Raw genomic sequence first — 16,969 nt, 5'->3', positions numbered from 1 at the left:
AGTCAGGCTGCTGATAAGATAGCGTTTGAAAAGCTGTTTGTACATATTCATGTGAACACATGATGCACACTTGAAAGCTCCTCAGCTCTGTTGCTCCCATTGGTAGGTTTGTCACTGATGCGTTCATCAGTTTTGCTCAAACCCACAGAATTTCTACTGGACATCCCAAGGTTTGCAAAGATGCCAAACATGCCCTGCTGAATAACTTGGAAATGTGTATAAAATGATGCACAAGGCAGGAAGATATTTTCCATTTGATGTGATGCTGCAGCCATAAACCAGTGGCATCTTGGCTTTGAATATTTCACTCAGTGTAGGCATGATGTAGCATCAATGAGATGTTGCAACTAGCAGACACAGACCATATATTCTGTATATGACATTGTGATACAATATACTTAAGGGAGTTTAAGGAATTGGAAGCAGTGCACAATCACTTGCAAAATGAATGCACAAAAATAAATTCTTTATACAGAAGAAAAAATCAAAAAGCAAAAAGATGATCACATAAAAATTTACCAGCTATGTGGGTCTATATAGATAAATACTGTTATGGCCACAGCTCACTGCTCCAATACTTCCAGATCCAACTTGAAATACACCTGTCTAAGTAACCTAGCTCCACACTATCAAGAGTTACTCGATCTACAAACAGGAGTGCAGAATCCATTAACCAGCAAGCCAAATACTAACAGAGCAGTGTGTATAACTAACCATCAAAGAGCCAATTTAAACCAAACAAAGTCAACAAAAGGTCATCAGCCAATGAAGGTCATTTGAGTCCAAGGGGTCCTCAATTACAATTAGGTCCATAAGTATTTGATTTGACAAAGTATTTATAATTTTGCTCTTCACCACAGTGGATTTGAGATGGAGTAATCAAGATGTGATTGAAGTGCAGACTTTCAGCTTTAATTTCAGAGGTTGAACAATAAACTGGCATAACCTTTTAGTATTTACAGCCAGGCTCAAAAGTCATTGGACAAACTACACATGACATATATAACTATAATTATAAGGATTATATTCAATATTTGGAGAAAATCCTTTGCAGTCTATGACTTCCAGAAGTCAGGAACCCAGAAACAACATCAACAAATTCAGAGTTTCCTCGGTGAATAAAACTGGCTGTAGTTCCTCAACAGGTAATGCCATAGTTTCATTGCCCTTTGCTGACCACTAGGTGGTGGTATGTCCCAGTGTGAACGGGACACCTGTTGCTCTTTAATGGCTACTGTCAGTGTTGTGTGTTCACTGATTGGGCTTTACAAACTGTTTACCCCGACCCAAAAGAAAACTCCAATAAAAAAATTATTTCTCTTTATGTGACCCTTAACCAAAAATGGTTGATTTTGGTGTTATCACCAAATTAAATTACAAAGATGCAATGATTTAGACAAGATGTACAATGTCTTGTACAGCAGAGGAATGAAAAACACACACTGGAGTATTTCAGTAGCGGTCTGTGTGCAGCCTGCATAGTCTTGGTTTCCATGGTAATATTCCAAATATCCTTACAAGGTAAGATAACAAGATACTTACAAGGTCACTGAGCAGGACATAATGAAATGAAGACATTCATTAATACCTTGAATAAGACCTTGACTTAGCTGTGAGCCATTCTTTCAAATACTGAGTGTGTGACGACACACACTCTGTACAGTAAGTATTCTGTCGAGTGTCTTTTAGTACAAAGTACTGTAATGCCATGCAAATGAAGTTGAGACATTACAAGCCTCACATTACATTTTCCCCTTAAGTAGCTTCAAAGTTAGAATTTTATTTTATTGTCCTCTATATTGCATGACAATTTCACATACATAATCTGTATCTGCTGGTTTGCAGCGCTCCATTGAAGCTATATCACATTTACAGAGTGAAATATTCAACCCCAAGATGCTGTATTATATATATGCTGTAATTCAGTAGGACATCTCTGCTAGATTGACTGATAGATAGATAGATAGATAGATAGATAGATTAATTGATTGATTTTGAAGCAAGACAAATACATCACAAGTGATTTGATATAAAAAGATGTTACATGACATCACATGCGTTCATACAGTTCTACAGTGGGACACAAACATTGGGGCATACGTGTAAAGGATGAGTTGATACGGCAATTGATTGTGTAGGAGAGGAAGAAAAGAAAAACAACAAAAGACAGAAAAAAAACAGAGCCAGTTCCCCTTCTTGAAACCCCTTGAGAATAATAGAGAAGAGAAGAAGAAAAGGGAGACAAAAAAAAAGGGACTTTTTTTGTGGACTTTGTTTTGGTTCTGTCCCTGCTCTGTGTGTCCCTCATGTTGTTCACCTGTTGCTTTGCTCCCTCTCGTCAGTGTTTTCACCTGTGTCTTGTTACCCAGCTGGCCAGTCCCTCCTAACCAGTCAGCTCCTGTGTCTGTTCCCTCTGTCTGCCTTGTTGACCTATCCTCTGCCTTGTGTTCCAGGCCATTCCTCAGGTGTGTCTTGTTTCCTTGTTAGTTTCTAGTGTATTTAAGTCTTGTTTCCAGTTCTGGCTTTGTCCAGTTGTTGTTGCTGCCCCGTGCCCCTAGTGATCCTTACTTCCCTGAATTTGTCATTAAACAGTAGGGTTTTTTCCAATACAGCCTGCTCCACTACATGTGATGTCGGCTCCACAAACCACATACACTGTGGAGTGTTTTTTTTTTTTTTTTTTTTTTTTTTCCCCTCCCCTTCATTCCCCCATTCTCCTTCCCACTAGAATGGTTTGAGTGCAGCTCAGCCAGCCTACAATGACAAACTCATCCATGGGACCGGCAGAGCTGAAGAGTCAACATCCAACAAGCATTTGATAGAACGCTATCAATTCAAAAGAAAGAACAAAACTTTCACAATATGACGTTATGGCTTGGTAAAAGGGGAAAAAACACTTAGTATCTGTTTTGGAACTAATAACAGATATTTTGTTCCTAGTGTTACTGAACTACATCACCTCAGCTTCCATTTTTGGACATGGCTTTTCAACACCAGACCATCACATCACATCAGCATTTACACTGACTCATTCAGCCCTCAACCCTAACCCAGTCTGTGATACACAGAGTCTGAAACATGTTGAAACCCATTCAGCAGTGCCTCTAAATCTCTGCACACACTGAGTTGGAGGATGCTGCTGGAGCATATCAACCGAAAAAACCCACTGAGGCAGAAAGACTGTCAAACCTTGACTACGAGAAACCCACCACAATCTCAGTGTGAGTATAAATAACCCCCCTCACCCCGTCTCACTCATCATCCCTCTGACATATGGAGGGTTTGACCTTATGAGTCAGGCCACACACCTCGGATCCAAGTCAAACGTGTTTAGATTCTGGCCTGGTGGGTTAGGCTGGTGCCCAAACAGCTCCCACACCGACAGAATCACAACCACCGACTACAATATGCACACAATATTAATCCTTAACAATCTCTGATACTGTAATTAAGCTTTTCCTGTGTTATTCCAAAACAAATTTAGATGAGATCGACCGGGAGAGCAAATAGTTTATATCAGGGACTAATTGTTACCCAGATGCAATTAATTAAGGGCAGAAAATGGTTCCCTGTGTGTGTGTGTGTGTGTGTGTGTGTGTGTGTGTGTGTGTGTGTGTGTGTGTGTGTGTGTATGTGTTTTCTGTATCTCATGGTATAGAAAATGTTAATGAGCTATTTCTCCATCCATCTGGAAAGCCAATCTCATGGGTGACGAAAGAGGAGAGCGAGCGAGAGAGCGCGAGACAGAACAACATTAGGCGAAGCTGATTGACTTGTTTGTTCACTGGTCGCATTCCTTCACTTGCATGAAGAATAAGCTGTGAACAACAGGTTGTGAGGGGAAAAAAATATCAAAGTGTGAAAATGAAAGGGAGAAGTGTCAGGACTATTGCATGCAGAAAGCCTCTAGTTGGCTTGTTTTTCTGTTTTGTGACGTGGGCTTTTTTTTTTTTTGCCTTATCTACCCATTTCTGTTTCTCTCCTTAAGTTTTCTTCCACCTCTCTGAAGATGTCAATGAGCCTCTGTAATTGCCTCTCTCTATCTAGATAAAGCACTGGAATAATAGTGTGCGAAATTACTTTAAAACATTGAGAAGGTTCTGGCAAAAGCTAAGTTTATTTATTTTATTGTCTCATAAGTGGGAGTCAGTAAAATACACTTTTGCCTTGGAGTCAGTCAAAAACAGACTGTATATAAAGTTTACATCTGGGACTAACTGCATTTGCATGATGTTCATTTCACCACTCTGGGAAATTATACTTTTTAAATATTGTCAATCCAGAGGGATGACGCTGGATTTAAATTCCCCACCGATTTGGATTTCTTCATTGTGAATGATCTTCAGCCTGTTGACAAGACACAGAGCTTCTTTTTCTTGGAGTTGATTGAGGACTTCAAAGTACTTCCACTTAATCTTCCTTCCATCATCTGTCTCATATTCCAGTGAGGATGCTTTAGCATGTGGCACACATCCACGATCACATGTATTTTATGTGTGGGGTTCTCAGGATGTGAGAAGTAGGGCTTCGTGCTGTTATTTTGGTCATCGCCAAGTTCCCTTATGATGGCCAAGCTGCTTGTAGGTGCATCACACGTAAGTGGGACAACTATCTCACCAACCTCATCAATTCTCCCTTATGATGTTGCCCTCCCCTGATCCATTCATACCTGTGATGAGGAAAGTATGCCATGGGAATTTTCCATGACTCATTGACAGTCACAACCATGAGGCCGGGGTGGCGAGTGTGTTGTCAGGTTCACCAGTGCCTGTGTCCACACACCCATGGAACTTGTCTGCTGCAGATTCAGTCATGTTGTGAATGTAAATTTAATCCATCACTAGAGCCCAGACCGTTTCCCTTCCCTCTGTTTGCCTCTACTTGACTTTTTGGTGCTGTGACTGACTCGTACTATGTGGTGTAGGGGAGTAAAAGTGCAGTGTGGTGGCAAACTGCTTCAGAGTACTTAGCTTTCTTTTTCCGCTGCCTTATCTATGAGATGAGATGTGCTATGGCATTTCATCAAATGTCTCAAACAAAGAGAGACACTGACTTGACATCAACAGCTTCTTCTTCATTTCTTTGACGTCCTTTAAGGCGCAGACTTCTTTAAATCTCTGGACTTTTGGCATCGCTTGCTCAGTTTTTTCTTGTGCTTGTCCAAGATGTTCTCAGTGGCCTGATTTTTTTTTTTTTTTTTTTTCATTTTTTCAGTTCAGAGATGTTGGAGACTCCAGATTGTAGCAGTGATCCCCTTGAATGCTGCCAAGTTTTTCCCATGTAGCTGTTGATCCTCATTGATATCCACCGTTGAAGCAGTGTCAACCTGGCAGATGTCATTGCAAAATGGGACATTGCCATTGGCATTTTCAGTAAAAATGGCATTGCCGTAATTGGCAGCAGATGCAAGCTGAGGTGGCATTTGTCAACTGGTGACTCATCTTCATTGTCCTCTGACACATTGCAAGATAAAAGTGACCAACTTACCTCTGTGTCTTGATTTCACAAAATCTTCTGTCTTACCCCTGTCACCAGATGACCTGAAAATGAGAAAATGTCTGGGACTGCTGTTCTCGTCAGTATTTATTTGTTTGTTTGTTTGTTTGTTTTTTTACTTATTTAGCAGTGTCCTACTCTAGATAGTGTTAAAACCTGTTCTCAGTCCTATGTATATTAAGAAATGATATTTAGTGGATGTTTAGTGGAAAATTCCACTGTGCTGTCTTTACCATTGACTTAAAACCCTTATAACCTTATGAACTCATTGCTTCCTCGAGCAGAGACGCTATCTCAGTTTCAGTTCCTGTCTTGCTCTTGTATGTCTTCGCATCATGACCCTTGTTTGACCTGTTTTTCTATGAATGCGCTCAACACTTGGTGTTTGCTGTCAGTCAGCTAGTCAGACTGATCAGACACTGTACTGACCTCCTTTGCAAAGGTTTATAATAAAACTTGCAAAGGCAATCTCAGTCTTAAGAACTTTCCATTTTCAGATTTTCCACCACAGTATGTAACTTCTTTGATTTCTTTACTTATGTGGCATTGACAGCTAAGATGATGAAAAAAACTGTCCATCAATTTTTTTTTTATTTTTATTTTTTATCTTTGTCATGTCAGGTTAAAACTGGTATGATGTAAGCAACACAAGTACAACTAATAAAACTGATAATAGCTATGTTAGATTTACAGCTGGTGTGCGAATGATCAAACATTGAGAATAGAAAATAGTACTGGGGGCACCAAGGGGCCTCCAAATCAAATTCTGCTCAGGGCCCCATGAAGGCTTGGGCCGGCTCTGCATGACAGGGCAGGTTTCCAGTCCTTCCCTCATGTTCGCCACCCATTGGCTCAGTCTTGCTGCATCATGGTCACCTTAAGGAAGACTGTGCAAAAAAATATGCAGTAATTATCACCAGCATTTTGATCAGCTGCCTTAACAATGGACAATGCAATATTAATGTTTCACATTATTTTTCTCTCACAGGATGTAGCCTACGTGTAGTAAATGTAATATTGTGAACCATAATTCATTAATAATTCAGACTGCTTTGTAACATGGGGATTTAAAATAAAAACGCTCGGTCAATACCAAAGACGGCTAGAAGCTGAAATCCATGGTGTTGACCCATTGTGGTAATTAACACATGAATTTACAGTTTTAATTGATGCTAGATGTTAATCCATGAAGGCAGATTTAATTAATAGCAATTCCTATATGGCGCTGTTTGAGACTGTTTACTAATTGCCAATGCGGCAAACATGAATGCATGGCTTAGTTCTTCATAATCATTCATTAAATGATCTGTGCATGAGTTAAGCCCTAATGAGTGCATATTAGTACACCAGTGTTGTAAAGTGTTACCCTCTACATGCTCATATGGTTGAAGTCCAGGCACAGCACTTTAGATCAGCGCTCCACACAGGCGTTCTCTGGGTGAGAACCAAGAACTGACCATACAACGTCAGCATGGAGAACAAAAGAACAAAAACTCATGGTGACAAGTACAGAAATTAGGTCTTGAGTGAGGATTTTACTGGGATGGGGCTGCCCTCCCACTGGTGCAGAGTCCATAATGGACATAAGTTAAGACATCATTGCCGGTGCAGCTGATATTATGCAGAAGCAGGGCCATAAACAAGGACAGTGCATCCATGGTGTGAGGGAAGATGTCAGGAGTGGCTAAACAAATTAAGGATAAAAACCTCAGAGCCATTTTGATGCACTGTATCAACCACAGCCTCAACTTGATAATGCAAGAGGTTGCAACCAATTGTCCAGTGTTGAGGTGGGCCCTATCTGCAGTGCAAGACATCCATGACCAGATCTCCTCCTCACCAAAAAGGCTGGACATCTTTGAAAAAATGCATGTATCTCTCTCTGCCAATTTTGCAGGAGGCCACCTGAAACCCCTCTGCTGACTCACTGGACCTGCAGAACATCATCACTGAATTCCCTGATGAACAACTGAGGCTGTGTATCACACACTGGACGAAATAGTCAGTGTAGGAGGTAATACTGAGGCAGCCAGGAAATCCCCTGGGGTGAAGGCACTGATGATGCAGTTTGAAGTTCATCTGGGCTTGAAGATTCGTCTTCACCTGCTCTAGTGCTGCAGAACAAGTGGCACAAGTCCTTCAGACAGAACATACCCACAGAGACTGTCCAGTCCTTGAGCATGCTCAAGGACTCGCCAGAAGTGTCCACAGGATGTATGAAGAGGCACACAACAATGCAGTGATTCAAGCCGCTGTCATGCCTCCGGTGTGTCGACCACCGCATTGCCTAGATGATGATGTTGAGCAACATGAATGATGAACCCTAGAGGAACTGTACAGAAGCTTCAGTTCTTTGAGGTCAGGAAAACATACAAGGTCTTGATTTAATGTGGCTATTGTTTGAACAGGTGGGATGATGGTCTGATTGCAAATCCTGACGACACTGCCATCCAGTGGACAGGAGACGTGGACATGACAACGTCTCCTCACACAGTTGCAAATGGCCCCGAGCCTCTTGATGGCCCACAACTCGGCTCAACTCAGCACACATCGACACATCCAAAATCACCACCTTACTTTATGTTCTGGCAGCAGTGGGAGATGTTGCAGGATTTTTTAGTGAGTTGACAGGCTGCTGTGTCTCTACCTCACTGTGCTGAGTTTATCAAGTCTCCATTGTTTGAAGACCTGCATCCAATCTACAGTGACAGAGTGACTGACTGAAGACCTGGGTATGAACCAAGTATTAAATAGCTTTTGCTTGGGGAGTGATAGGCACACTCAGTACTTTTGAAAATAATCCTAGGCAACTGAACGTCATATGTTCTTCTTAGTGCAGTTCTCAGCAGGATGTGTGACAAGACGTGCAGCCAAGTATGGAATAATTATTAGATGTGCTCTTCTTGCAGAATACTTAAATATGAAGCTTGGTCGTGTTTCTTTATTATAAAATGTCATCTTTAATGTCAAATGTTACGACATTACGACATTAACTGTTCTAATTACCACCACTCAAAGCACACTTTAATATTTCTCTGAAAAGAAGAAAAAAAACTTGTCTCTTCAGGCTATACATTTACTTTTGAAGAGTTAATAAACACAATTTTCATGAATGATATATTATCAATTTGTGCTGAAGGGATTTACATACTGTCTCTTGTCTAGGAGACTAAACCTCACTCTGCTGCGGTGTTATTTGTATTTTAGTAGGCACACTGGATGTAAAGACACCGTTATAATAGCGCATGCATTTTGATTGTCTTCCAAGCCTTATTAAAAAAACAATGACTGGTTGGTTTATTGGTTTCAGTGTAACAATTTTCAGAATTAAAAATATAATTGTCTGTATCAACAGAAGCCAGGACGCCCCGGCACACCCACTGCATTAATAAAATTTAAAAAAAAAAAAAAAAAACTGCTACCATTTTGATCTGGAGGTGCCCTGTTGAGAAGAGGGAATGCATTTCTTACCATATTTTTAGATGTACAAAAACAGTATGCTAGTCTGATTACAACCAAACTGATCAGAAAATGAACACATGAACATACTCCAGCATGAGAACTACCTAACATGACATGATGTTAAAATAAGGTAAATACAGCAGCTAATATTTAAAAAGTCACACATCAACATACTGCATTTCTAAAAACATAAGTAACAGTTTTCATTACTATTCAAATTAAAACTGCCTATTAAATTGAACAGTCAAATCATCTGTCTTTAGCCCATACAGTGTATGCTTCAGCCAGGTCAGAGCATGCATGTGTGTGTTAATAACTGTAAGTTGGCAAAGCAACACACGTCTGCTTTTCTCATGTACGGTCATTACATTTGAATAGATAAATAGTCATTGAAACCCCTTCTCCCGTCACTGCCTTGGAGGACGAGCTGTGCCAGATGTCCTGAAGCTCGATGCTGAGATCAAGCAGGACTTGCTTGGTCCCACCGGCGAGGTCTGCCCACAACAAAAAGATGAACAAGGCCCAATGCTTTGGTGACAGTGTGATGGCTGCCTTTGTTTTGGCCACTAGAGGAAGCATTGTATATCATCTTTTGATAAAGTGCAGAGGTCTTGGCCATTTTCTGCATGCCAAAGTTCTTTTCACCCCTCCGGGAAATGATACATTTTTCAAAAAAAAAAGTCCTTTTATCTGAAAGACCAAATTCAGGAAGGTGATGTTGGATGTGTGGTTGCCACCAAAGTTTTGGCTGCAAAAAAAGAGAGCATGATTTTTACACTTTGGGGTGTTTGATGTGCACTCTCATTTTATTTATTTATTTATTTATTTTTTTTTTTTTACAGTCAAAGGTAGCTATCACACTTGTCAGTGGTGTCACAACTCTTCCCCTCCTTCTGCCCTCCTCTTCCATCTTTCCCAAACCCTTTGCTCTGCCCCAGCCTTCCCACATGATGGACTCATTTGTTTTCCCCCACAGTGTATGGAGCCGCGGGGTTGTTTTAGGGTCAGGCAAAAGTTAAAGCGTCTGCCTATTTTTGTGTAAATATTTTTTTCTATGCTGCCTCTGATTTACTGTAGCATTACACACTATTAGAACATTTACATATACAGTCTATGATCCAAGAACAACACACTTAATTTCACATAAATCTCAGCATATGAAAGTGCAATATACAATGTGTACATTTACTGCTTACACAACAGGGATGTTATTATTAAAAACAGCAGATGTCTTCAATGTCTGTTTCCAAGTGTTCAGCATGGTGGTGGATATATAATGGTATGGGCAGCCATCCACTGGGAGTCATACGGTCTGGTGATCATCTCTGCATGATCATATAATGAAGGTGCCAAAGAATACGAGGCCAATTTGCGGGCGCACCCTGGGGTGTAAATACTGTTTCCTCATGGTCTTGCCATATTGTAAGATAAAATTGCCCTCATACATCGAATTCAAGATGGTTTCCTGAACAGCAAGGTGAAGTAAAGTAGGTTCTGTCTTTGATTCTTTGTCTGGGACAGTGTACATTAATCAGCATTTGAAAGAAAAAAAATGTTATTGATATTACTACAGAATTCAAAGGAAAGCAGGAGAGTTGAGAGGATGCAATGGAAATCAAAAGGAGGATATTATATCAAGGATGAGGTTTGGTCATACAGGTTTGAACAGAACCTCTTCATTGCATGTAGAGCGTGTGTGTGTGTGTGTATGTGTGTGTGTGTGTGTGTGTGTGTGTGTGTGGTAAGTAGCTGCACCCCTGGACACTTGCCTCTAAGTTTACTTTTCCTTGGTGGCCTCAAGCACCATATTGTTTTTAATTAGTATTTGACAATTATACTTTTCTGACACTTGGAATAGTTAATTTAAAAGAACTGGATATTTGTAATAAAATATATATTCTAGACATACATCCAAACATACATAGTTTGCTTTATTTATTTATTTAGTTATTTATTTATTTATTTGATGTAACCTATTTATTTCCCCAGCGCCTCTCTGGCTCTTTCCATCAAGTTATCAATAAGAGTGGCACTTGAACTTGAAGTCACATCTCTGTCTTCTTTGTTGAATTATGCATATTTGAGTGTCCAGGGGCCAGATGTATAAAACTGTGTGTACGCACAAAGCCAGAAATATGCACACACATTCTTTCAATATATTTCCATATAAATACCTATTGCTACTCATTTATGTTTTTTTAAGATATGGCAACTAAAAGGACAAAACACAGTTGACAGGATGTGAAATTGAAATGCCGGTTGGAAAGGTTGAGAGGAGGAAAGATTTTGTTTGGCCGTCTCAACACCAGTACCACCAACAAAATGAAGTGTGTGGGGTGGCAGAAAGTCACTGAAGTACGCAGCTGAGTTCTGAGGTCCAGACCCTAAACTAAATTTAAAAAAAAAAAAGAAAAAAAAAAAGGTGTGACTTCAAGCATGAGTTGAAGAAGCGCATCAGTGCACACATCTCAAGTGTGTGTGTGTGTGTGTGTGTGTGTGTGTGTGTGTCTCTGTGTGTGTGTGTGTGTGTGAGCTACAGAGAGAAGAGGGGACCCCACCTCTCTCCACAATCGATGAGCAGATGGCCTCAGTTCTTGGCCAAAGGGCAACTTGGGGCATTGGGGGTGACCAGGAGGGAGAGACAGACACACACATGTAGTTTAAATTTTATTACACTTGTTTTTACTTTAATTAACTGAGAAGTTTGTGTTGTATGTGTGACGAATTTCTTCAGGTGACTCGGAGGAGCATGGTGCCACTTCTGGGACACAGGGGAGTCATGGCGGGTCAAGATCCTGCACACCTTCACTGGTCGGTGCAGCAGTCTCCGTCCCGTCACATCCTGGGACAGCCACCTTCCTTTAAGCAGCCAAATACAGCGCTCAACAGAGCGAGCGCAGCTGTGCAATGTGTTATATCTCATCTCCTGTGCGTTCTGGGGGTTCATAAAGGGGGTGAGGAGCCAAATTACTATCGGACTTGGTATCAAAGGCATAACAGCATGTGTTTACTTTAAAGTTCAGGTTTACAGGGACTCTCACCAAAAAGCCATCCGTCACACACGGCTCCAGCTTGAGGCCTCCTCCCCACTCTGCTGTGAGACGGTATGAATGAGTCATGGGTTGAGCCAGGCCATTTGGCAAGACATTGGTCAACGCCATTTGTGCATCACAGATTATCTGGCCACTGACAGAATGAAAATGTTTCCAATTAAACAAATTCATCCTCCCTTGGTGCCCTTATTGCAACATGTGTGCAGGCAGTTGCTCTGATTACATTTGGGAAACCAGACATCTCTGCAAATTGAATTTTGATGTTGGCGTGTTCACCCGCTGTGCAGGGGAACTTGACATATCTAGTGCTCAGATTTATAATGCCATCACACACTGTGGTGGACTGGGATATTCCAGACCTGTTATGTGGGCAAGCTCCTTCTCAGAGGTCCCTGTTGTGAGGAAACCCAGGGTTGTTAGGAGAGTGACAGGGATTGAGTTGTTTCTCTGCATCTGTCGTCCTAACAGCGGGCCCAGTTCAGCACGCAGCTCCAAGACGACAGCTCTTTGAAACCTGAAGCGGTGCATAAGCCACTCATCATCCTGGGCCAAGAAAATCAGCACGGTCTCTAAAAACCCATTCTCTTCTTATTCTTGCATCGACGGCAAAGCTTCCATTGTTGCATGTCATTACACACAGCCATTATGCCTGGCTCAGCCTATTTATAGCGCTCATCATAATGGCTATTAATTGATCACATGTGCGTCTATAGCAATCTTCCCATCAATCCATCTGTATTACGTGTGGCACGGTGCAGCAGACGTTCTCACTCATAAATATAACAATTAAAAAAGGGATAAACAGACTTGTACAAAATCATGCACACATATTTGAGAGGGGACAATGTATGTTATTCAACATTAAAATCATTGTTCAACTGAAACATACATGAGTTAGACAGAAGTCTTCATTTGAAAGTCCATTTGCCAGATGTTGTTAGGCATCCTAGAACAACAAATTATGCACTGTGTAATATTTTAAAAAGTACTAGATTGTGGTGAAAAGCATTTACAATGCAGCTAGACAGCAGGAGTGGACTAAATCCAGTAGAACAATGCGAGAGCAACAAAGTTATGGGTTAGTAAAATGATATCACAACACCCTCTAAAGTAGGGCAAAGAGTCCAGGTGTTGGTGCTGTAGCAATGCACTAAAGTTTAAAATGTATTGAAAAAATAAATAAATAAAAAATCAACCCGAGGGACTGAGACTGCCAGCAAATACAAGACAAAACTTTATTTTTAATTAAAAATAAATAAATTAATTAATTAACAGTTAAAATGAGTAATCTAATTGCACCATATACTTGGAAAATGACTACTGTACACCATTGTTTTTATATTATTATTTAATAAAAATAATAGTCTGCACTGCCATGTAAATGGACATTTACACTCTCTTTGTGTGAAAATAACACAAAAATCGTGCTGTCTTTGTAGATGTACATTGCAGATTTTTTTTTTTTTAATTCTGCCTAAAAAAATTATTTTTAAAAATGATTTGAATTCTGATTTTATGGAAAGCATTGCATTCATGGGAAATAGAGGACTTTTAAATGTCAGTTTTTAGCTTACGGAGCGTTCAATCTCTGTATTAAAGAATAAATAAATTAGACATATCTACTGTATGATGTCTCCACATGCACATTTCTCCAAACATTATCTCAGGTTGTTGCTTGTTTCTGTTATTTTGTCCACTCTCCACATCCGAGGAAAAATTTGCCGCAGAGCCAGAGCTTATCTTTCTTTGCCTCTGGTTCAACCCGCCTCCCCCTCCTCTTCATATTAGTCATTTTGACGTCATTTTAAATTTGCCTTCTCCTCATTGTTCAGATAGATAGTTAAATTAGTTTTTACTCTACTTTTTTTTTTTTTTTTTTTTTTTTTTTGCCTGGGCAGTGATTTACCGCTCTGAATTAGGGGAAATTACAGCACCTTCCCTCCATTTGTCCATCCATCCCTCCCACTCACCTTTTACTGATGTTACCCTGCCAGCAGCTCTGACTCAAGACCGAAACAAAAAAATGTCTTTGTTCCTCCCTATCACGCAGGAGCAGGGGGGAAAATACACCGGCTCTTCTCAGAGGAGAAGCAGACGTGGTGTACTAGCAGACAAGTGCTTCTGTTGTTCAGGCTTTCTTATCCCCCCCCTTTCTCATATTCATTTCTTTTATCACTCACTCGTGCAAAACCAATCATCCCTTCTAACTATTGTTCACAGAAAGGATATTCAAGCTGGAGTTAACTCCTGTTTCAATGCAGTTAGAGGGAGCCGCCTTCACTTTGTTCCTCCCGTTCCAACCTTAATTCCTCACTTTGGTCTTTCACTGTCCGACTTTTAAAAAAAATGGCTAATTTCTGCCTTTGGTCAAACATGTGAGTCACAGCTACCAGGTACAAACCCCCTAGCAGAGAGGATGGCATGTTAAAGCCACTCAAAGCCTCTCTCTCTCTCTCCTCCATGAAAACACCTACACGCTTAGTGTGTGAGAACACACACACACACACACACACACACACACCATTTACACATGCATGAGAGTTTGAGCTCAGTCAGGAGCCGATGCTTCATGGTGACTTGATCCTCCCTGAGAGCCTTTTCAAATAACATGCTTATCACCGCCCACGCACTCCATCAAGTCCCAGGGAACAGCCAGACTGAACTAGCCTTCCTGCGACGTACACATAACACATGCGTCAGTGGATCACCACTACACGTGTGTCTCGTGCACACACTCGACGCCCGGCAGCTAAAAAGTGTTTCTGTCTCAAGTACAAGACTCCATGAAGCTACATTTCTCTGTGAATTGCATTGGTATGCGTTGCCAGGATGGAGCTCACAGAGACAAATCATGAGGACAACTTCCCGGCTCCTCCATGCCAACAGTGTAGAGGACATTTAAATAATTGTTAAGGAAAAAAAAAAATCAACCCTAAACAGAACGCAGTGCTCCTTGTCTTTGGCCGTACATTTCATATGCATGAGTGCCTCCAATACAAATCAAGAGGATTTATTCTGAAGAAGGGCTGGGTGATATATCAGCATACTGATATTGTGATACAAGACAAGATATTGTCTGGGATTTTGGTGGTCATAATATTGTATTTTATTGTACATGTTCCCTTGTCCTGGTTTTAAAGGCCCCTCCCTGCATCGTCATCATATCTATAAAACTAGTGATTGTTCGCAAAAATGTGTAAATATCTCAAATCAGCACCAATAGCCATCCCTAAAATATTGTCACAGTGTTAATATCAAGGTATTTGGTCCAAGATATATTTGATTTTGTCCATACTGACCAATTCTGCTCTCCAGTTTAGCAACAACACTTCATAGCAACGCTAAGGGTTTTGAACATTATAATCAAGGCTTATTTCTTGAGTTACATTTACGAATTCACATTTCCACCTACTCTCGCAGCAGGTGATTATCAAATCCCACAATTACAGGTCGATGCTTGTGTTTTTGCTGAAGTTCTTCCTGCGAGTAAACCTCCGAGGTTAAGTGACAACAGAGGAATTACAGTTGGAGACGGGCTGTGTTCTTAATGCCACACCATAATTACAACAAACAGCTTTTCATTTTCCCATCTGTCTCCGCTGTGCACTAACGCTGTTTGGATTTGTCGAATCTTTTGGCTCCCCATTTGTCCTTATCAGCCAAGTCACCATCTGATGCATCTTTCATTGGCAGGTTAACTTCCATGCTGTCTTCACACTGACAAAGACTTCACATTTTCTAGATAGGCCTCGTCATTTACTGCCACCAGAGGCAACAGTTGTTTTGTTTTTCTGTCTGCTGATGCCACAGATGGAAGTACTGGCTTGGTTAATGCTCATAAATCTATCTGGAACTGTCAAGGGTAATGGAACAACATGTTAGCAGGGCTCTTGTCTTTTACAGCTGGTGCTTGTCACATTTAGAAAATGTCTCATGACACAGAGACCAAGCGAGATTATTAACAGCGCGCTGTAAAATGCCCACAGTGCTTGCCAACTTCTCCCTTGAATCCCAGTTAACCTTCCTGGAACTCCAGAGCAGGAAGGAGCGTACGTCATTGCTGGTTAGCAGCTTGGAAAGAATAGTCCAATGAGAAAGTATGCAGGGCTTCACACACAATTTCCCAGCAAACACACAGCGTCTCAGAGTTATACAGAGATATGAAGAGGGTATCACACTGGAATGTTGCATATAATAAAACTATTGAGCAGGTGAAGACGGTGTGCAGGTGACTCCGACCCCACAAAGTACGCATTTATGTTGAACGTCTTTTTTGGAGTGGGATCATGAACATCAACTCTTTCAATTACAACAACGCCGATTTTATTTTGCACATTATCTTACACATGTTGCACACATTCTATTAGTTTCACAGTTATTGTTTTTCGAGAGTACCTAACTTCTGTATGGTGATGTATTTCTGATAAAACAGGCCAGGTGGGACAAAACATTGGGAGGAACTTGATTTGATTTAGCTCTTTACTGTTAAAAGTACAGGATTGATTGACGGGTGGATGTGATGATATAATTGGTTGAAACTGATTGGTTCATGCTGACGTGCACTCATCATATTTTGTTTTGCAGGAAGAAAAAATGACTGTATTTTGATGTAAGGAACTGATTTTTGCTTTTTTCGGAGGGGGCATATGTCTTTAATTAGAATGAAAAAGTAGCAACAGGGACGGCAGTAGGGATTGCTGTTTTCTCATGTCCATAAATTCACTGAGCTGTAATTAACACGGCACAAGGATTCAGTGCCCTCGGCTGACATCATTGGACAACATATTCCAACTCATTAACTCTCAATAATTGTCCCGCTGTTTACATTTGTGTGGTTATGTGGTAAATAAATCATTGGATTTTCAGTGATGTGCCCCTATGATGCCCTCCAGGAAATACACGGCGGCATGGTTCGTCTGATACCGATTAATTTGTCTTAGCTGCACTTGAGTCGTCAT

Source organism: Myripristis murdjan, chromosome 7, assembly GCF_902150065.1.
Source record: "Myripristis murdjan chromosome 7, fMyrMur1.1, whole genome shotgun sequence".
In the NCBI taxonomy this organism is placed as follows: Eukaryota; Metazoa; Chordata; class Actinopteri; order Holocentriformes; family Holocentridae; genus Myripristis; species Myripristis murdjan.
This window is presented reverse-complemented; position numbering follows the sequence as displayed.